The 25,022-nt window shown below is 30.8% G+C and overlaps 1 protein-coding gene across 1 annotated transcript in view; it reads left to right on the top strand.

Annotated features, from left to right (window-relative positions):
* The first annotated feature begins 314 nt into the window (after positions 1-314).
* LOC113514404 (dopamine receptor 1-like) overlaps positions 315-25,022 on the top strand; it is a 170,186-nt gene continuing 145,478 nt past the window's right edge. The window contains exon 1 of the mRNA XM_026898488.3: positions 315-575. The gene's annotated coding sequence lies outside the window, so the exon portion shown is untranslated. The remainder of the gene's footprint in view (positions 576-25,022) is intronic.

Genomic DNA, 25,022 nt, shown 5'->3' with positions numbered 1-25,022 from the left:
AAAAACTTATTTTTCAATAAGTCTTTAATATTATATTATATATTGATATGAGTAGTGAGAATTTCACGTTATACAAATGCAAAAAATTTTTTACTGATACATTTGATGTACAGTAATTACAAATGTTTAAATTATTAATTATTACTAAAATTATTTATCTGTGTTGATTAATTAATTATGTAATAAAAAAAAGTAGCTTTTCTAAGCGATAACCACGAAACTGGCATGTCGATGCGGACTATACCTACTCGGGTGAACTCCGCCCGCCCATAGTCAGTACACTGTAGGGCGCTGGATAGAACGCCCATCGGGGCGTCAGTGCAGCCAGTTACAAGTTCGAAATTCGTATTTCAAAATCTTTAATATTAATTTATAACTAAAGGAACTATATCATTTAGCTAATTTAATTTTGAATAAAGAATTTTTTATTCGCGAAAAATTTACAAGTTCTTATTTTGAATTTACGGACAGTGTAAGTGATGTGATAAACTAAATAGGTATTAGAGTGAAGTAAACTTTTTATTAGGAAGTTTAACGAAGTTTTTCAAGTTAGTCTGAAGATTGACGAAATACAGGTAAATAGATAAGTAAGATTATTTTAATATTGCATACTGTTTAAAAACTTAAACTTATTGTTTATATATTAACGAATAGCTGATTTGATTTTATACAAAGTTGACAAAATTGTGCAACCTAAAATAATAGCACTTCATTTGATTATGAAGTATAAAGTAATTTTTTTTAGAATTACATGATAAATACATTTAAATTAAAGAATGAAATTTTAAAAAGTTAATAATATAACAAAAGAAATAAAAATATATTATAAAAATTTATTATTTAGATTGAATCAAATTACTATTGACTTTTAGAAAATAAAAGTAAATAGTAATTTAAATCGTAATAGTGTTCTATATTCAAATTTCTTGGAACACAAACGGTATTGGCAGTAAAATTAAATGTTAGGCGTAACCGCCTTCGCCTTTGTCTTTGTGTTTAATTTCGATGTCGTCAAAGCGTGCCGTTTCTGTTGTGGTACGAGTACAACACTAACTTCAAGTCTTGATTCAAATGAGCTATGTATACGGCAATAACTCTTGGTGAGATTTCAGATGAGTAATGATTTGATTTATTCGGTTTGACGTCTTATATGATATGAATATAGCATCTATGTATTGTAAAAAATGTGCGTACATCCTTACTACTATTGTAAATTAATTAAAAAGTTAAATTAACAAAAAAAAATATACTATATTAATAACTTATCTTACTAATATAATAAAATTGTAACTAAACAATGCTTGTACATGGGCGATATTTATAAAAAACATATATAAAAAGGTCTTCAGACTAAAAAATACCAAAAATAATAATTTTAAAAATTTTTGTCTGTTTGTATGTTTGTTTTAGTATTACGCAAAAACTATTACATTAAATTGTATGTGGTTTTCATAGTTGTTTTCCTGAATGCCTAATTTAATATACTGTATATGTTATAATGTTATAATTATTTTTAATGAATAAATAAATAAATAAAAATGTTTAATTTTGATACGCCATCTGGAAATAAATAAATCACCACCTATTTCATTGGCTTTTCTACTTTAGAAATCTAGGCATATAAAGTAGCAGGCATTAAATCTAGTATTGATTATAATAGATGTACTTATCTGGAATAATAAAGGAAGATAAAGGAAACAAAACAAACAGTTTTATTATTATATTATTAATTGTTACCTGCGATTTCATTTGCATTATTGAGATATGATTATTTATTGTAATCGTTTATATCTATAGTAAGTTTACTATTGTAATATTTTGGAGGAAATAATAAAGAGTATGTATCTATCTATCTATATATCAATATACTGAGACAAAAATTGGCCTATGTTTTTCCATTACAAATACTATATGACTATATGACAATAGATTATGTCGGTAAAGCATCAAGAGGTAACAAACAAACTTACTTTCATATTTATAATATTAGTGAGAATATGAAAGCGTTATTTATTACCTTTTGGCTGTTTATCCTTTCGATCAGAGATAATGAAATTTTGAATATGCAGTATATTGGTATGCACTGGAAGAACGTAGAAACATGTAATACTTCCTGTATCTTGCGGCTTCATTCGCATAGATCAGTACATAAATTATCATATATGCTAAGTTAGGATATAATCTACTCCTGCGTTAAAATTCATTCAAATGTGCTTAGTAGTTTTGGTGTAAAAATACTTGTAGTAATATTAAATATTATTAATAATATATTAAATATATTAAAAATGTTTCGATATTCAAAATTGTTATCAACTTGATTACAACTTGATTTTAATTTTGAATATCGAATATTGGTCATTAGATGGCCAGTCGGCTATCAATCTACTTCTATTTTTAATTTATTCGATTTTTAAATTTATTACATTTAAACGTATAAAATAGAGCGTCTGTAATTTTAATAATTTTAGTCACAATCGTGAAGACAGATAGTGCTAAATTCTTTCTGTTATTTTATTTTTTATTCGCTATTCCCTACACTTCGATTTCAAAAGTAGAAAATCCAAATAATTACACCATGTTTAGATGGCATATTAAGTTAAAATATGCATCAAATTTTAAGTTGGATCTTTAGTAATACCGCTATGAAAATCGCATCGAATTTGTAATAGTTTTTTGCGTGATACCGGAGTATTTATACAGACAAAATTTCTCTAAGTTATTGTTTTGGATTCTTTGTTCTTATCAAGATATATTATTTTTTTCAAAATATTTCCCATGTATAATGTTACAATTTTATAATATCAGTAAGACATTATGTCTTTACAAAGTGTTCAATGAGGAAAGATTTTTTATTTATTTGAAAGTTATATAGATATAAGATTATAATATAAATTTACTTCAATAACTACAAAATTTAACCTCGTAGAAGTATGAGTAACTTGTTATTATGTACGGTGTGCTTAGTTTAAATATTATTCTGAACATGTCAATTTCAGTGCTAAGTCAATGGATTAAAGTTGTTTGGCCGCCATGTTTAAAGGCGAAACAGGTGTCGTAGGATTTGTGTTAAATTCTATAGCCTTTGTGCCCAATACGCTGGAATACGCCTCTGAAATATGAAATCCTTTGTACGATATGAACAGCAACATTTCAGATAATTTTTCGTTTTATGGACAAAAATTGAAGCATGCACATACTAATGATATAAATATAAAGGTGGGATAGGTAATAATAATATATTGTATGTTGTCACAATTTTACAGGGCCGTATCTAGACCCAAGTTTAAGGTAGGGCAAAAGAACTGTTTGGTAGAACAGAAGTCATAATACTTCGAAAAATCGAATCTGTCTAATTTTCTTGGATTTATCATTGTAAGGTAGGACATTGGGCCTTTTTAGGTAGGGCGTTGCCCCTAAATGCCTCCCCTAGTTACGGCCATACCCTTTTACCACCGTACTTCTCGCCATAGAGTTGGAGTTCACCTTCATTTCTTGAATGCATGGCATAGTACAATTCTCCGTGCATCTGTCCGTGTTTATTTCTATCTTGTACATCTAGGTTGTGGAATGAGCTCCCGTCTTCAGTTTCTCCTTTATAATATAATATGGGGAAAAAATATGCCTTAACACATTTTAAAAGCTGGCAACGCACTAGCAACAACAGCAAGTGAACCGTCTGCTCGTTTGTCTCCCTAATTATATAAATACTATAAAATTATTTTTAAAACTAATGTTCATTTTTTAAGTCTATATACATACACGCATAACGAGAATTTTACGAACTTACTGTGTTTGTTGTTTCCGACAATTGTTTCGATAATAATAAAAATATAATATAATAATAATATAGGTACCTACATATGGATGAAGTTAGCTTAGTTGGTCCATGATGGCGAATTCTCTTGGTATTAACCACGATAGTTTCCTTATTGGCTCCACTGAGAATCGAATCCGGGCACATTACGTTGCGTAAATCTCATTTACGCAAAGTAATGTGCTATTATAATAAACTCAATCCTATGGTGACGTCACTAACGACAGCAGCTTGCTGCACGCTAGTAAGCCATCACAGAACTGTGACACCACTCCCTTCAAACAGTATACCTATTATGTTCTCTTTGAGTGTTATATTCTTGCATTTGAAATTTATAAACTATTTATATAAATAATAAATAAATATCAAAATAATTTGTTACAACTCAATCTCACAGTCACTTATTCGGAGCATGAATATTTTAAAATTAAATTTAAAATTTTGTAATAACAGTTTAAAATTTCAATTTACAATAAATTTTAGTATTAAGATTTTATATTAATTTTTATTTAATATTTAAATAAAATTTACTTCTTTAACTTTATTTCATTTTATATTCTAGAAATAAAACAAAGTATTGAATTTTTATATGCCTAATATTATTCTATTTTATGAGAATGACATTATTTGTCCATTAGAACAGAGGGAATGGACAATTGTGGTGGATAAAAAAATTAAAATTGGATTATACTTCTTGCTTTATATAGCTATAAGAAGCCAAAATAAAAAATAATATTAAAACACATATAAGAAAAACAAAAACATTTATTAGCATCGTTGCCAGTTGCTAGCAACACTATATATTTATCAATATTGAGTAATGGCCTTTGTCATGCAGAAAAACCTGGAACACTAGGGGGGAAAAGGATTGTTAGCAAAGGAGTTTGACAGCTCTATTGCTAGCAATAGCCTATTAGGTCGACCTCCACGTGGTTCCCCCTGGAAACCATCGTGAGCAATTCTTGTTGAATTCGTCACGATGGGCTAACTGACCTGCTTCATCCTCACCTATGATTCCTCACTGGTGCCCTGCCGGCATATACCGATGGCACGGGTGGGGCTGCCATTCCATTATCACCCACTAAAAAAAACCTGTAACACTGCGACCTCTGTGACATGCTGTGCTGATCATTTTTAATATATTGAGTTTATATTAAGTTTAGTTTATATTGAGCGTGAAACTTACAAGACTTATAAAGTAGATATCAGTTAATTACTATAATTACGCTTGATGTAGCGTAATTACTTTTCATATAGAAGCGTATATTAATAACATTATATGTAGATATTCATCTATATATTATATTTAATATCTATATAAGTATCGGTATTAGTTACTTAAATAGTTTTCATAATACTGAGCAGATTGTCCTGACAAATTAATATTCTGAGATAAATAAAGGTTAGACTAGACTATCTTTAAGGACATGGGATGACGCAGGGATATTAACCTAATACCTGCCTTGCTTTTAGGTACAATGTCCAATACATTATATAGATAATATCGTATTGTTTTAAATTATTTTAAAATAACGTTGTTTTCTATGTATGTATATATTACAGCAAGATATTGGCTGTATATATTACAGCAAATTATGTCTGCTTCTTGGAATCCATACAAAACTGATATTTAAAGTCTCTATAATTTGACACTTAATATGTCTTCTGTATTGTAAGCAGATGTGGAAACTCTCATATCAATTTCTTAATGGATTTAAATGGATTGGTAGCCAGTCTGCGCAGTTAGTTTACACTGATGGGGTATCAGTGAGAAATGAGTGGTTGAAGTGAAGTCAGAACGGGAAGTCTATCGTGATGAATTTATCAGCAGTTAATTACAACGTTTTCTAGAGGGATTGGACCGGAAGATTTGTCAGAGTGAATTGTTAGCAATAGAGCCATTAGTTCATGTTTTTTTTTTACAACACAGGTGGCAAACTAGCATGCGGCTCCTGGCGGTAGTCACTCACCTGATGGTAAGTGACTACCGCCGCCCATGGTCACCCACAATACCTACGGCATTGCAGGTGTGCTGCAGGCCTTTTAAAAAGGAATATGCTCTTTGTTACTAATAATCCCCTTCCTCACGTTGATAATTTTTTTTAATGCATGTTAATGGAATAGTAACTCCGTCTGTGCTAACGGTATTCGCTGGCGAGGTACTAGTGAGGGACGATAAGTGTAAATAGAAACGCAGGTCAGTAAGCTCATCGTTATGAATACACCTGGAATTCAGCACGATAGTTTTCAAGGGGGACCAAGTGGAGAACGACCTGACGGGGTATATTGCTAGCAGTGGTACTAGTAGTTCGCATTACTAACAATCCCCCAGCTTCCGTCAATCTATTTAGAGGGGATGATATTGTAGATAGTTATACAGAGATACATAGACAACATACTTAATTTTCATAACACCCCTTTTTATGGGGATAATAACATATTTAAAGAATATGAGTTTTTTATATTCTCTTTTCGGTTGACCACATTCATGGACCATATTGTTTCTGCGTTCGCTCAGGATGATGTGGTCACATGTTATGTTATAATAAAAAAATAAGATATATTATACGTATAGAGTAACGGAAAGAAAAAAAAAATGTTTCATAGAAAGTCAAAGTACACAGAGTGATTAAATTAATAAGAACAAATTGTTCGTAGATTAAAATGTAAGTCTTCGAAATTCAATATTTAAGTATCAGTCCATTAACCAAAAGTTCTTCAGCTGTCAACTAATTGGATTTTGAACAAAACGCTGTTGGTATTAAGTTATAATAACAGTCCTTGACGACGGAAGTGGTATTGTCTAACATTTTAGAGATGAACTTTCAAAATTTATTATTCGAATACTGGTACCCGTAATGGAATCTATTTTTCCCATTCCCGCGGGAATTCTGGAAAACCCTTTCTTATATCCATCTTATGATTCGCTCCGCAGAATTGATTCTATAATAATAATATAAAATGTTGTTTGTTTATCAAGTTTCAGTAAAATTGGTCAAGCTGAACAAATTTAATTTTATGTTATTTAAATTTTAATGATTTATTAATTACATAATAACATCTTGTCAAGCATTTATCAATTCGCATGACAAGGTTTTATACAAATTTATTTCATGTAATGTACAATAATTTTATGTTAATTAATACCAGAAATGAACTCCGTTACCATTCAGTGAACCTCCTCATTAGTACAGTGGAATAAGTCTACTTATGGATACTTATAGAGTAGGTATATTGTTAAGAAGACTCAGTTCAAATATGGGAGAATAATATTTAGCTTTGTCTGTTCTACACCTTGGTGAGGTTTATTCGTAAGTAGTAGTAAGGATTATAAATGATTAAGGATTGTGTTCCACAAAAAAAGACTTCAATTGTGATAAAACTATTTACTTTAATCTTCAAACTGAACTAGTATAACGATTTGGATAAAAATTCTATGGGACTAATCTATAAGTATATCCTTTAAGAAAAAAAAAACTCTAAATTGGTTTAGAACAAATGGACTTATAAGGTAATGACGAAAAAATTTAAAATATGTACAAATGAATTGAGATTTTTTAAGTCCTTTGAAAAGGAATATACGTGTATAATAAGTTTCAAACAGAAAATAATGTCAGTGATTTCAATGTATAGAGATATACTGGGTGATATCCAATTAATGAGCATATTTATAAGTGAGTGTTATTTAATTATTGTCCCAATAAAACATTGGTTTATAAATAATAAAAACATATGTAGTTATCGCGCTATAAATATCTATCCTAACCCCTAATATATTTCCACTTGCTCCTCGCCTCGTTTTCACTTTCTTTTTTTGTAAATAAAATATAGCCCATGTTGAAGATGAAATAATGTTTAAAATCGCTTAAGTGTTTTTTTTTGTTTATTCATTATTCAAAAAAATATTTCCTCCTTACAATATTAGTTTAGATATCATGAATAGATTTTTAGTTTATCGTACGGCTTAATACCTTTATTTAATACTATATATATAACGAAACAAGTACTAAAACCCTGACTACGGTTATCTAAACAGTTAGTCCATTCATATATTAGGAATTTCACTTATCAGTGTCCATAGAACGGAAACCTCTGCAATGCCAGTAGTAAACCCCAGCCATTAGCTAAACCTACGTGTATGAATGGCTATATTCCGGTGACTAGGCACATTTCCTTAACATACAATTAATGGTCACAACAAACCTTTAATATACGCACGTTACCAAGCCTTTAAATGGCAGTTTTCACGGCCCCATAGTGTTAGGAAAGCGTAAGTAGAACAGGAAATGGTACGTTGCATGTGAGTTTTAAAAATTGTTAACTCGGAATATAAACCTAATATATATATATTATTATAATTCATTTAATGTCGCTCACATTTGGAAATGTTAGCCCTAATAAATATGTAAGTGTCAAGTTGAAAATGTAGATTTAATATATATGTAATCGGCACCAGTTAACTACCTTGTTAGTTATTTTAGATCGAAATTTGAACAAATAATTTTCACGTTTGATTTTATAATAAAAATATATAGGAAATTGAATGTTTATTATTTTATGCCTTAACGTTGTAGGGGCTATGCAATCTATGAAACATAATAATCTTTCTACCTCTTGAGATATCATGGGATCATCATGTCAGCCTTTAACTGTCCACTGCTGAATATAAGCCTCCCCTTTGGGAAGATTTTGCCATCAGTTGCCACGTTTGGCAGGCGGATTGGCAACTGCAATTAGGCTTTGAAGATATTTTAAGAGGGATGTTGCTGATCATCCCTCGTTCTCTCTTAGTCGCCTCTTACGACACCTACGGGAAAGGAAAGGGCGGCCTATTCCATGCCAGGACTACATGGCGAACATCATCATCAATCATGACATAAATATTATTAATATGTTAATTATATTTAATTACTAATTGTATCTCGCGGCTTAGCCTGCGTGGATCAGTACATAAAGAAATTGTATGTTAAGTTTGGATATAATGTCTCCGTGTACTAAATTTCAGTCAAATTCATTCGTTATTTTTTGCATGAAAGAGTAACAAATATCCATCCATCGATCCTTGTAAACATTCGTATTTGTAATATTAAAAGAATTGCGTAAATGATAAAGATCGAAATAGGAACATGGGGCATGTTTTTTTTGTATCTTTTTTCCTTGTAACCGCTCTATCTACATCGTGTCGAGTCAATACTCTGCTTAGTTGAGCTAATTGCAACCTGTTGTAATTAAATAATTACACTATACTCGAAATTTACAGTTACTAAGTTTTGGAGTTTTGGTGGCAACATATTTCATTTTTTTTATTTTTTTTTTGTGATCACGTTCTTTGTTGCATGTACGGTAAGAAGCAAATTTATGTATTTTTTACCATACCCCTACTCAAGTTTGTTATATTTTTTTCTGGGTAATAATTTATTGTGTGATGCATGCCAGCTCTTGTATTTTTTTTTTTTTATAAGTTTCATCGCATATTGGCTCGGAAGTTATGACCGTTTCTTCAGTTTTGGAGAAGGAAATCCTATTATACTTATGCTTATGAAGTAAAGGTCCATAAGGGATCTGGAAATAAATTATAAATATTCTTCGCCTTTTTTGTGTTAGCAAGAGATAAATAGAACGCGATTATATATTTAAAATATTGCTAATTTAGCTGGTGTATCGACGGCAAGCATTTCTCTTAAATTAAAAAATGAGGAATAAACCTATGTTAAGAATAATTAGATTCAACTCCGTAAAAAACAGCAATGTCAAATGAGACAAAATTAATATTGACTTTAATATATGAATGAGATTTCCTAAATACATTAGATTGAAACATTTGAATTTAGAACGCAAAATCGTGTCTACAAATATTTTTAAACAACCTCTAAAGAAAAATCTCCTTAATTTTAATTTGTCTGAACTTCCCGCGAGTATATTTATTACCATTGGAGGGTTTTGCAAAAGTTGCCACGCTTGGCAGGTAGATTGACAACCACATGGCCACCACAGAATATCTGCACTGTTACAATTAATTTGCTGCAGCACATGCTGAGTGGTGGCCATGTTGGCAACAATAAATATAAAGTTATTAGTTAGTTTTCTATTATTAATAAGTGTAACTCTTTTTTTGTTGGTAATAAATGTTTTCTTTCTTTCTTTGTTGTTGTTTTCATTATAATTTTATAACAAAAACAAAAGATGCAGTTTTTATAGGGTGCAAAGATTTGTTAAATTATTAGAGTCGGTTTAGATTTAACGAAGATATGCTGTAACCTTAGATCATATAGATAGAGCATCGAGCCTCAAAAACAGGTCAAATTTTTTTTCAGCTAATTGTCAAGTTAGCTGACTCGATTTATCAGTATTCTTACGCATAAAATGTGTATTGACGTATTATTTAATAAATAAAATGAGTGTTTACGTATTAAAAAAATGCGGATTTTATAAGACAAATTACATATAGAAGTTAGAAAGGAATCACTCATAACTATTTATTACGCAAAATTGTATACAAAAGTTGACCCTTTTTTCTCAAAGCATTTCTATGGAGACACTCTATCTATATAATCAAAGGCTGTAACAGAAATAAATCTTAGAAATAAATAAAGACAAATTGATATCCTTCTTCTTATGACCTTAAAAGATGTACCGTTTAGGCATAAAAATGAAAGAAGTTTATTTTTATAACAAAATACATTGTATTTGATATTATTTTTAAAACTTACTTATGTTATTTATTTATGTACGACACTGAAATAAGATATTTGGAAGAAGTCGAAACAATTGTCGGAAACGACAAACGCAGTTAGTTTATTAAATACCCATTATTCAGTATCGTACTTTGTGAATTAAAAAAAATGAAATTGAAATTCTAAAGACAAATTGATTATGTAGGTATTACTTACCGTGTAAACAGCAAGAGTTTATTTGGGCACAAGTATCGAAGAATTTTGAATAAGGTGAGATTATTTAATTAAATAGGTAGATATATCATTACCAGTACAGCATACGTCGACATGCTGATAAGGGTTTGGTATATCCTGTATAAAGTGGCCGTTGTAGACCAGTTCAAGGATAAAGGAAATAATTTATGCAAAATAGAAGTTTTATGGTTTAATTTAGATCAGATAACACCGGAGATATATTGGTGTTCTGTGGTAAAATTTTTGCTATTTTTAAATGAAGTTTTTTCACTACAAAGGTTGCAAAGAAGGTTACAGCCCGTATGATGGTAAACGTACTGTAGCTAATGATGCCTGCAATACCAGGGGTGTCATTTGCACGTTGCCGGCCCTGAAGCCTTACTGAAACCTTACTATACTCTTTTTGAAGAATCCCATACTGTAGTCTCTAGGGAAACTTAGGCAGAGAGCTCATTCCACAGACTTCGTGGGAGAAAATTTATCTGAAATCGCACTGTACGTGATCATTTAGGTTCAAGCGTGTGAGGATGTATAAGAGTGAATATAAGCTGATGACTCACATGATTGAATATAGTAGCGGTTGTATGTAAAGATGAACAGTACCACTGAGATCACATTTTTTTTAGAATAAATGAGCATGCGGCACACCTGATGGTAAGTGATTATCGCCGCCCATAAGCGCTCGTAATATCGAAGAAATTGCAGGTATAATGCCGGCCTTTTAAGAAGGAATATACTCTTTTCTTGACATAGCATAATTTTCTGTGTTAACCATAGTACTCGTAATTTGTTACTACTTCTAATTAAGAAGATGTTATACTTCCGTACACTGTAATTATAATGCCATATTCCACGCTTCAATTCTAAGTCTATATTATTAAAAACTATTGTTAACCTGATATCCTCATTTGTAGCTTTCTATTTTGCAATCCAAATAACCCTAAATTGGAGCGTTCCAGAATATATCCTATGTAATTATATTAAAGTTGATTTTCTTTTCCCTTTTATTCTCGTATGTGTACTTTAATGGCTATAATAACTTATTCTTTTCATTTTGTAATTTTTGATAGTTCGTTTCATGAATAAATCAACGCCGCTTTTGTGGAGTCACTTAGTTCTCCTTTCATTTATTTTTATGAAAGATATTCATTTTGCGAACGACTAGGGATATCATGTGGTCTTTTATATTACACTTTTCTAATATCATTTGATAATAAATTGATTTTAAAAACGATTTTATATTTTAACACATAATTATTAAGATAAAATAAATACATTTATGATAAAATTAATTATTTATACCTATTATATACTCACTAGATATGAAATAAAAAAATGTGTCAAGATTAAAATTTTATAAATTGAATATTCATGGGCGAAACCGTATACTCTGTTATGTTCATTGTACTGATCATGTCTATAGGCGGCTACCACTTTCCATCAGGTGGGTCGTCAGCTTGTTTGCTATTCTAAGTTGTATAAAACAAAGTATCGCTGTGGCGTTCCGTTCATCATTCGAAGTTCCCAACATTTTTCGCTAATATCATATTTCATTAATTTTAGCTCTCAAGTTTGGCTTCCAATATATCAAGTTAGAATATATCAATGGCGAATAAGAATATAGAGAAAATAAGGGTGAGCATTAGCCTGACCTTGGTGTTTTGGTATATTCCTGTTTCGCCATATCTTTTCTATTTTACGACGACGAACAAACCATTTGCGGTCTACGTATCATTTCCTTCATACAGCTCCTATCATTAGTCATCACAAAACCCAGGTACACAAAGTTCTGCACTGTATCTAGGTCACGTGACTCTAGAGCAAAATACTATAAGTGTAAGTTTGTTTTATGTAAGTTTTATGAATATTTACTTTTATACCAGTAACACTTTACACTATCAGCGACCAGTACTATATCATTTGTAATAGCAGAATACTTGAAGATATTAAAATTGTATGTTAAAGCATTATTTCTCTTTGGTAACAACAACGCTGTTGTTGTGGTTTGATGTTTATTAACTTAGCCACCGTGGTGAAGTTAATCATAATCACAATTTGATTAAGTTACTTCACCTTCCTTTCGATATTTGAACCGGGTCGCAGGCTGGTTTTTACCTCGCTTTTCGTAATTTGAAAAATAGGATAGGTACTCACCTGCGAACAATTCCAGCAGCTCTCTACAGGATCCTGTGTTCTGATGATCAGAAAGATGACACGAAACACAGCAGAAATATATTATTCGTTAATTAATTTGTAGGAGAGCGGCCAGTCGCGGTTACTCATGCGAAGTTCGAAACAGAAGAAGCGATCGGCGCGAGAGTACCCTCTCATCATCGACAAAGATCGGACACAATCAGATCATAGCCCACAGATTACTATTAAAATTGCGAGCATGCAAAGTACCTATCCCTTATATATAACGAAAAGCGAGTAGGCACAAATATTAATATAAATTATGTTTTTAATTTTAAACTGGCGTCACTACACCACAATCGTTTACCTAATAAACAATAGTTTTATGCAAAATTGAAAAAATAATTGCGCAATGGTACATATAATAATATGGCCTAATATCACACCAAAATACGTCAAACAAGCAAAATACTATAAGTGTAAGTTTATTTTATGTAAGTTTTATCAATATTTGTCAAGTCATTAAATTTGCATCGGAAAAATACAAACTGATATTCACTTTTATACCAGTAATACGTGTATTAGTAGAGATATCAAGAGTTTCACACTGGTGGTAAATATTTGATACGTTACCCAAATATTTAATACTTGATAGATGCGGGATCGACTTTTGGGAATCATTGCCGCGAACCGGGTCTTGGATAATATAGATTTATAACATAGATAAATCATTCGTATACAATGTATCTCGTTTGAAAATTATCTCTAATACAATTTATTGCTGTGTTACATTGATATGGGTAAGGTTTTTGTTGTCACCAACAAACTGGGTTGTATATTATAATAAAACAAAATTAATATACTCACGACTATAACCACTAATCGGGTAGACAGAAGCACTGATTTCATTATGGTAGACATAAAACTATATGCCCACGTTACGTTAAGTTTCCAATATGTTAGAGGAGAGCCTCTTACCTACCAAAATTTCTTTAAACTTTATCCTTTAAAATATTCTCAAATTCATTTGATATGTAGAAAGAAATCATATGAAATACATAAACGAGAAAGTTTGCAAGGATGTATAGATATTTGTTACTTTTTCATGCATTTTTCATACTGAACGGATTTGAATGACATTTGGTACATGGTTAGGTTATATTCTAACTTAAAACTTAGTATACTTTATGTATATATTATGGTTCATGCGGGTGAAGCCGTGATATACTGTTAGTAAATCATAAGCTCACGACAGTAACCATAGATGGAGTAGTCTGAAGCATTAATTCACTAATTGCAATTTGTGCTATAATATTAAATAAGATATTTATTTTACATACTGGCTTATAAAGCTTCATTTCGAAATTTTTGTATTGCACAAGTATGCCATCTTTTATTCTTTTAACGTCCTTTACAATATAGTCCTTGGGATAATTATTTCACTGTAATAACAAATTATAATTTTAATTTCAGAAATGGGGAACGATGCTTCAAAATCCGTTCCATTACGTTATTTCTCCGTTAACACATACATATATACTTGTATGTAACATTGATATATTGTTAACAGTAGCAAATTATTTATTCGGAATTATATTAAATGTAAAAAGAAGATATTTACTTATTCTAAAACTTACATAATCACGTTTTTTGTTTATGGTTGTTTATAATTGGCTTGTCTATAGTGATTCTTTTTTTTTAATTTTAGAAATAAGATAATATAGCTAGACAGGATAGTTACTCATTAAGTTACTAAAGGTGCAAGTTTCCTGTAATAATAAAAATAAATATATGCATAAATTCAGAATATAAATACCAATATGTTAAGATACTTATGAAAGTGTATTTAGGTACATTTGTATAAGATGACCGTTGAAATTAATTGGTCCTATTTGAGTATACGTTTAATTAATTGACATAATTGCAATTAGTGCTTATTAAATAATACCGATTCATAGAGGTATTATTAATTATGCGCTAAACCGTAATTTGACTAATTAACGTAAAAAATATTAAGATGTTCACTATGAAAGGAACAATTAGTGAATATTTTCTATGTAACATTTTTTATAACAATGAAACAATTAATAAATGATGCATTCTGAAGCGCAATGTTAATAACTGAATTTTTTTATTTAATATTATACTTAAATACTCATTTATGAGTTAAAGAAATCAGTAAGAATTACAATATATTATATATATATATATATATATATATATATATATATATATATATATATATATATATATATATATATATATATATATATATATATATATATATATATATATATATATATATATATATATATCTTGATTTGGTGCTATGTTCTTTATATTTCGTGAAAGTGAAGTTGTTTTGTACAAGTACAGATTAAAATTAATACTATTAGAATTTTTATGGAATAATTCTGTCAAAGAAATTAAACATTTTCTTCAAAGAATTATGAGTTGAAAAAAGACGAAATAATATTTTGAGTCAAATAAGGCGCATTTCGTTATTAAATTTATTTAATTATGGTTTACTGTTTAAGTCAATAATTAATTTTTTTTCGATCAATACTTACTTGAGACATTCAATTAGGCTGAAGTGAACTTGGCTAACTGGCATAAGATTATTTCAAAAGAACGTTTTATATTAATTTGAATTTTATTTTTTACATTGTAGTTGAGTTAGAGGTACTGGCAGACAACTAATAACTTTTTATGCAACTTAGAACGGGAAACAAGCTGACAGCCTACCTGATAGAAAGTGGTAACCATGGCCTATAGACACGAGCAGTACCATGGACATAACAGAGTATACTGTTTCGCCCATGTTACCCCTCATGCGTTGCCGTTCCTAAGGGCTCAGGTGTTATTCTTCTGTACCCTGTAAATTCACTGCCATATCCCACCCTTCAAACTGAAACACAGCCATGTAAACACAACTGCTTCACAGTAGAAAAACGACTGGAACTTTATACATATTCCTCTAGGAGTATAATTAGAGGTGTTATTGAAATCAGAATTATCTAAGATATCAAATGATACCTCCAAATAAGGATGACATCATAAATTACGTAACGATTTCACTCGTATTTAGAGTAATTCTGAAGACCAATATTTTATTTTAATTATACGGTTTCTAACACAACTCCTACAGCGGAGTATTTTAAATATCTGTAGGAAATTTGCTTTTAAAACATGAGCTACAAGCCCTCTTGATGTCTGAACGTTCCTGAGGATATTTACTTTGTGAGCGGCTTCTTTAGACGCGTGTGAGAGTTGATTGATGAATGTAAATGAAGTGAAATATATTATCGCGCTGTAAATGGGTATTACTTATGCTCCATTAAATATTTATTTAGCTAAATACTGTGTAACATTACACGTTATAATTGGAATACTCGTATTTGATGGCGACAATAGTTGTAAATGTGTCTAGTTATGTGTATGAACATTTTGAAAGATACAATACGTGTCTTTTGAATATAGGTTTATAATTATTGTAATTCTATTGATCCACAATATTTGTTTTAATAATATTTGTTTTTTCTTTTTTATATCAGTTTTAAAAGTAAGAGATTTTCAATTCGTTATTCCGAAATGGTCACAGTCATGTCAGTAGTCAGTCAGTCATGGTCGTACAGTGTAGTTTCCAAGGAGTTTTCTACCCCGAATGCTTAGGCTGTGGAATAAACTCCCTGCAAGGGTTTTCCCTAGAATACATAGTCTTTCAAAGCGTTTCAAATTAGGGTCCTTCAGATTTAGTAACGGGAAAGTGACACACCTAGTGCTACAGGTGTCCATAGACTACAGTAATCATTTACCATCTTAAGCCAATCAAAGGCTGTGAAAAAATCTATGGATATGTTACATGATTAAGTTGCCAAGTGTAAACTAATTTTTATATTTTTCTGTATATAATATATTGATTTAACGATTACTGCTATGTTTCAACGATTATATTTATAATAATGTCGATAAACCATTATAGGATAAACCATATTCACCGCACGGATTAAAATCACTAACGGAATTCAATTTCCAATTATGTTCTAATCCACGACGAGATCAGTACATTTCAGTACTGAGAACTAATACGCAACTAATCTGCTGTTCACACGTCATATCTCAACAGGATTAATAGGGTCCTGTTATGCAGTGAGAATTTGGTAAATACATTTATATGATAATCTCGACGTGAGAAATTTGTTTCGGGCTTCGCCAATTGTTTTCTTCGTCCATAATTTGACCGGAATTGTGGCGGATATACTAACTAGGAAACTGTATATACAGCTTTTGTATAGCCAATTATTTTGTAATTGTGGTACAAGAGGCTTATGGGTAATGATATCTACAAGTCCTTTATATGGGCCTGTTATATTCCTGGGTGAGCGTATTGAGAGTCTGTAAAGCTCATCCAATTGTTGTAATAATTATTTAAGTATTAGATATATAATATTAATTACTTTTTTTATATAAATAAATAAATATAACAGTTATTATTACAATTGAATCGGATATTTATTCCTAAGTTTGTAATATTACTTAATATTATAAATGTGGGTTTAAACGTTTGTATGTTTAGATGTTTGTATTTTTTTTTTTATTCAATTATGCTTAAACTGCTGAACAGTTTCGAATTTAATTTGGTACACGGGTGGGGTATATTTTAATTTAACATGTAAGATACTTCATACATTGATATATGCGAGCAAAGCTGCGGGAAACAGTTAGTAAATAGATAAATAACAATAAGCAACCAATAAATTAAGTATTTTTATGTTACTGTAATCAACGGTAATTATTTTCTGGTTTAATTTGTATCGATAAGTATAGATTATTTTTATAAGGTTTTTTTTCAATATTTGAATAGGTTTAGATTGTTCTCGCTTTTTTTTCACTTGCATTACTTCTGTATGGATGAGTATTTATTCTAGCACGGTTTTCCGCAGCGCGTATAGCTTCATATAATGTTTATAGGATATATTACATATTAGACTGTTGGTATAAGGAAAAAATGCACGCGGAAAAAGTCTTACGCTAAAATTTCGCTGTGCCTATTAACCCTCAGGGATCTTCATGTGTGACACGGGAAAATGTCAAAAATGCCACGGTGTCACTAGCTTGACATGACTTGTTTCACATAATTTACTATGTTCGTGATTGGGACATAGCACGGTCCCTGATCCTAATTTCGTTGAGGTTTAAGTTTCTATTATTTTTACATGATGCAAAATGTCATAAGTTATAATTTAGAATCCAGAAATCTTATAAAAATTCCGTATCTCGATGTATGTTCATATTAATGACTAAAACTGCGTAACTGATTTTAGTATTTTTTTTTAATAAGAATATTGTTTGGTTCAGTTTGAGGAATAGGATAGTTTTTAGCTCGATGAGAAGAGACTTGGTATGTAGTTGTATAAGGTAAAATATCGTTTACCTGATTAGCTAGTATATAAGTATATAACATCCTTTCTAACTGCATTGGGTTGATTGGAAGAGATCTTTGCCAGACATAAGTCCACCCTTACTCACAATATTTATAAATGCATTAACAATGTGATTTACAAGTGCAATAAAGAATATATACAATTTAGAAAAAAAAGAAACCAATTTTTACATTTATTTTATTCCTTTAAAAAAGTGGTTTATATATGCGAGTATGTATCTCTCGTACTCGTAGTATATTTTGAACAATTTTATTTGGGTGGGTGCAAATAAAAATGGTTGAAAACGCGGTTTAGGTACATAAGATTTTTCAATTCAGCAATGTCAGGTGTCGTATTACTAGTCAGGATTAAATCTACTTGCAAAATAGTTCTACCTAATAAATAAGAATACGGCAAGAGATTTTCTTACAGAGGGTCGGTGCTGGATTTAGGACACGAGTAGGAGGTATATTGTGAAAAAGAAAAATCTGGTTTTATTTCACTTATGTTTACTGTCATTAGGTTCACAGGCATTTGGGATGTAATATGGGATTAATGAGGATTCTGGAGAAAAACATAATAAGCTTACAACAAGACACAAGTATTTTGAATAATGTTTTACAGTCAGTCAGTACAGTACGTATTTCAATTATTACTAATACCGCAATCGAGCATTTTAACACCTCCTAAGATTGACTGGGAGAGAATGCATTTAACATTAAGTTCTCCTTGTAAATATATTTTATACTAAAGAATAAATAATTAAATAAAATTTAATTAAGTTTAATAGGGAAATTCTAACACAAACAGTGAATTATATTTTATATTTTTGTTGCATTAATTGATAGGTTTTTAAGTATCTTTACAGAACTATTAGTACTTTAAACTAGTCTACCTTGATGAATTTTAGTGAAGTTTTTAAAGAAAGTATTATTTCAAAATAAATACTTACGCGACTATAAATGCACATGTTGTATATTGTTATGGACTGTTCGCTATACCGGCATTAACAACACAAACAAAACTACCCTCACGATTCAATAACATCGACAAAGTTTCCGTAGGAAATGACCTACATGGCGGACGCGCGAATGCACACACCGCAAACCGGCGTGGTTTGTATCATATGTTCCCAACCCGATGTTATGAAAACTTACCGCATTATTGCGGACATGTTTAGGAAATTCGCTTCATAATACAAACTTATGTTACTCACAGGCCTATGCTCCCAAATGTGATTGGATCCGAAATGGGGATATCCGCTTTCTGATTACCCATCTCGTAGTTCGTGATAGCCAAATACTGAACGATATTTGCTGTCAATTTTAATTTTTGACGAGCGCTGGTGCTGCCTCTATAAAATTATTTAGGAACTAAAATTACTATTTTCATTTTGTTTCGTCTTTTATCATTTATCGCAATGGCATGGCCATTTGTTTGTTGTTGAAAAAAGTGTATTTAACTCATTTAGCAATTAGGAGGCGGTCGTGCTACGAAATGCCACTTTTTGACAATTAATCTTCATTTGAAAAGCGTTCGTGCAGTATTTGGTGTTAAAGGAAATCAACCCCCTGAACTCGCAAGTTTAGTTGCTATGGCAACATTGGTCGGCTTCGGCTAAAGATTTCGGTTTTTTGCATACGGAACTGATAACGAAAGTTCCTTGAGTGTTACTCCTCTTGGGTGTCTGTTCGTGAAAATATTCTTTTATCAGTCGCTACAAAATACTTCTATTTTTGTTTACTCTCAAAAAATTTATTATATTAAAAATAATATTGCCTTTACTATTAGTACACTAGCGATTCCTATAGTGGATTCGGCGAAACTTAAGGGTTCGTAAGAAAAGTCACCAGTTTTCCGCGAAATTATTTATTTTTGGCTGTATTATAGTTAAGTACAAATATTATTTCGAAATAATGCAAATTATTTAATTAGTTAACTTATTTCTACTATGTAAGTAGATAGGTAATTAGTGCGTTAAATTACAGTTTTATTACCGTGTCTTTGATTTATAATCATTAAATTTAAATTTCCATAAAATTTGGTGGGTATTTCGTTATTTTAAAAGTTTAGAAACCACTGTACTGTATAATATAGTGATAATATCCATTTAGCGAACTTGTTCTACCTTAAGTAATAAGGTAAAAGTAGGTTTATTTCTTAGTTACCGCGTAAATAATTCTTTGTATTTTTATTAATAAATTGTTTACGTAGCGTGTGGTAGATACTTTTAAGAATGTCAACTCGTTTATTTCCAATGTAATATTATTTATGACTTGTTACTTAATTTTTTTTGGCAGTTGCTTTTAACATCACTTATCTTATAAAGTGTCTTATAAAGGCCTTACAACGTAGTCAGAGAATGCCACAGGTTCTAACCTTAATTTATGCCTTACAATATGTTTTGTCACAAGTCGCAAATCTGTGTTTAACTAGAGATCCATAAAAAATTTCTTTAAAGTAATAATTTTTGATCTAATTGATAGCTTCATACCAAAGAGACTAAAATAAAAATAAGTTTATGTGTAACTGCCATAAACATAGTATAGCAGTAACAAAATTTAGGTATTATTAGCGATCCGCCCTGGTTTCGCACTGGTACGAAATAGGATAAATTGTACATACAAATCTTTTGTAGAGAAATCCAAATAATAGTAAAAGCCGCATTAAAACCTTTTGTTTGGATAAAAAGAAATACAAGAAAAGGTCAGGAATGGAGAATTACATTTTTCAAACTAAAGATGAAGACGTAAATAATTTATTTCCTTTCTATTTGATACTACTTTTGGCAACTACCGGCAACCTTCTCCTCTATAGGGAAGGTCTATATTCAGCAGTGGCATTACCATTATTAATCTCTGTTTTATATCAACTAAATTGGTAGTTGTTATAAGCAATAACAATAGTTGTATGTAAGTTTTATTAGATTTTTAAAACAAGTTTTTTTTTCACTCCCTTGATGTGTTATCAATTCTGCAAAGATAAAGGACATTTACAAGCAGAGACATATTACAATACAATGTAATTGTGTTTGAACTGAATTATATTGTTAATACAAAATAAGCTTACACCACGACATTTCTAAACCTAGAGGTGGCTCGGACCGCAGTCGGTTCGGACACACCGCAAACAGATGCGGTTTTACTTGCGGTATCCATAAACATTATGTTAATACGCCCCAACCAGTCTGGATATGTCGGGCTAAGTGTTAATTACTGATTAGCAAGAACAGCAATTATGTAATTCATGTATTATGCATTTATGAAATATAGAATTGCCCGTTCCTCTTAACTGAAATAGCATTCATGCGATGGATAATGTAATTCAGCACAGGTGATGAATTGTATACTAGTTATACAAACATCTCGCGGGCACATACCGATGAGTGCCGGAATAATAAGCTTTCGCATTTTGATAACATATTTTTTTTATTTATTTTTGGAATTCAACGCGGCCATTAAATTAGATAGTTTGATTGAACTTCTTAAAAAAACACTTAATGGGTCAGCATAGTGTAGTCTATCGTTGAGAGTATTTATAATTTACAATTCATTTTAACATTTATGTATCAGTATGCTAGATAGATGTCTCCTTTTTGTGCATACTAACATCGAGAAGAACATGCTCTTTTCGGTTGATCATATTCATGGGCCATAATGTTTCTGTATTCGTTGAGGATAGTGCGGTCACATGTCAATAAATTTAAATAGTAAGTTGCAATTATATTTCGTATATGACTTCGACATAATACCTATTGAATGATAAAGTTTCCCAAACATTTATATTGGATACTAAAAAAGGTAGGGTAATTTTATTATTACACGAGTATGACACGAAACAGAAAGAGCATTGATGAAACTAAATAACTTTCCAATGGACGTTTCGTAATATGAAAACAATTTTTGAATATTTCGCCCCTAAGTTTCACTCGTATGACGTGACCGCGCGGTTGTGATGCGAGTATTTTTTGTGTTTCGACCTTCGGCCTTACCCTTTTGTTACACCCAGGATAATAATAGCTATAATGCGGTTTTTTATACATGTGTTTAATTAAATAAAACAATATGCTCACGACCATAATCCCAAATAGGGTAATTTGAAGCAATTTTCGATTGTTGCCGTTGTGGAGAGCAAATTTTCAAAAGAACTTAGTAAAAATATAATCTAGTTTTATTGAAATTATCAAAGAATTAAATTACTAACATATCGAAACATTCAATCAATTAATTAGTCATTGTATTACTATTTAACCGATTTCAAAAAAGGAAGGTTCTATGTTCCTCTTTTTTATATGTTATTTAGAATGACAAAACAAGCTAATGGAAAGTAGGATGGAATAACACCCGAGTCCTCTATTCCGGAGGACTCAGGTGTTATTCTTCTGTACCCTGTGAATTCACTGTCATATTCCACCCTTCAAACTGAAACACAGCCATGCAAACACAACTGCTTCATGACAGAAACACGAATGGGACAAAGGTGCCCAACGACTTTTGTACAAAGCCTCTGCATATTTTTTTTATTTAATATAAGCATAACTGTCTTATGGTCGGATCATTTACTCATATTATTATTATTTCTATTATATTGTTTACATTTTAATTAAGGACCAGTTCATAATATACCCATATTTCGCTGAATCCAAAGTGACAAATATTTAGAGACATGATAGTCGGTACTTACTATTATTTATTTTGTGGCAGTGAGCAGGAGCGTTCACATACGGCTGTATGCATGGATGCAGTCGTCTTAAATATTAATAACAGCCACCAAGCAGTATTGTATGCTGAAACCGACACTTGGTGAGACATAGAAGTAAAATTACTGGGTAACCTACCCACACTGTATTCAGGTATTAAGGATAGGCGATAAAAGATTTTACTTTTTATACATGACTTCGCAAAAAGAAGTGTAATGTTTTTAAGGTTCATCTATTTGAGTTTCTTTCTTTCATTATAATATATAAATGTCTAAATAGAATTCAATGCATAGGATACCAATATTAATGAAACTTTTAACAATAAAATATGATGATAATGACTAACAATTTAATTTAAAATTGTATGTAGGTATTTGTTTTTTGAAGTAATTTGTATTGGTAAGCAATCTGATGTAAATTAATAAGCGTCTATTTAAAACAAAAGTGAACTCAATTCTTTGTTGTATGCGGTGTTAGTGAATTGTTTCCAGCGTCATTCTATAAAGCATATGTATAAAATAATCAAAATATTTAGCTTAATTATGCAAAGTGACATCCTAATTATTAGCAGTGAACATTTTTACTAAAGGAACATGAGTTAAAATACGTCAAAAATTGAGTCTCCCATACTAACACGGCAAGTCCAAGTTTAAAATTAGTATGAAAGACTAAATTACTTTTGTCGTTTTTAAATTTTTGATGCACAAAGTTTCATTTCTAATAATTTCTATAATATGAGTAGATTCTTAATTTTACGTACAGCTAACGACTTCGATTTCACCTGTGTTGTACATACTTTATTGAACATTTTGAATAACGGTAGATAATTGAATATGTTACCTTTATGAATAAGTTTACCGTGATTTTCGAAGGTAAAGATTGAGTTAAACTCCTTGGGGATTCGACCTTTATGTAGTGAATAATGTTATCGAAGTTGCTTTAGATGTAGCCGCAAATTTGAATGTACCAACCTGATATTTAGATAACATGTATATATGTGAATCATTAATTGACGAAATTAAAAATCTTATTAAACTATGACTTTTCAGGCATAAACTATAAATTTATAAGTGAATGAAATATAGTTGAAAAGTCATTAATAATTAAAGTGAAATTTTTAAGCAATTTTGTAAATGACAAACAAACTGGTAGTGTATCTGAGGGAATCAAGTATCGCGAATACAGGGCGAAATCGAGCCTCTTGTATTAAATGGTGTGTCATGTTAGTATAGGTGACTCGCATTGAAACAAATCAATGCAAGTCACCTATGTTATATATAATCTATATTATATGTAATCAATGCATAAAAAGTTGTTGCATATTTCTTTGAAAAAATATTTATTATTATTAATCCAGAATACTCTTTTAAAAATATAATAATATGTTCATAGAAAAGAACATGTAAATAATGTTTTGTCCAAGATTGCAGAGGTAACCTTCAAAAAAAGAACATATTTCTTTTTAAAAGCCCGGCAGGCACACCTGCAAATGCTTTTAGTGTAGCGGGTGTTCATGATGCGGCGGTAGTCACTTACCATCAGGCATACTCATTTGCCCCTGTGTTATAAAAAAAGATTATTTATCACTGAGACTAAATTACAAGACGTGTGTTGTAATTATAACAATGCATTGTTTAACGAATGGAACGCAAGCACCTTTATTGTACCTAGGATATTATAAAAGCCGACTATGGAAACAAAACACAATGCATCCCGACAAGAGAAGAAAACTTAAAAATAAAGCTTTTTTGTATCCAAGGTCAACGTGGTAAAAGTATATTAAAATTGTTTTGCCAGAATATCTAACCGGGGTTGTCGTCCGCGTAATCAAGTATATTATGTTTCATTATTTATTATTTCAGCCATTAACTAGCCACTGCTGAACATATGCCTTCCCCAATAGGGGGAGTTAGGCCAGTAGTTGCCACGCTTGGTAGGCAGGTTGTCAACCGCAGTTAGGCTTTGGTAATGTTTTAAGAGGGACGCTGCTGCCTATGCCTCAACCATAAGTTCCTTTAGTCGCCTCTTACAACATCCAGGAGAAA

Source organism: Galleria mellonella, unplaced genomic scaffold, assembly GCF_026898425.1.
Source record: "Galleria mellonella isolate WM207_F2 unplaced genomic scaffold, CSIRO_AGI_GalMel_v1 utg35, whole genome shotgun sequence".
Taxonomy (NCBI): Eukaryota; Metazoa; Arthropoda; class Insecta; order Lepidoptera; family Pyralidae; genus Galleria; species Galleria mellonella.
The sequence above is the reverse complement of the archived record's forward strand: the minus strand, read 5'-3'. Positions and strand labels throughout refer to the sequence as shown.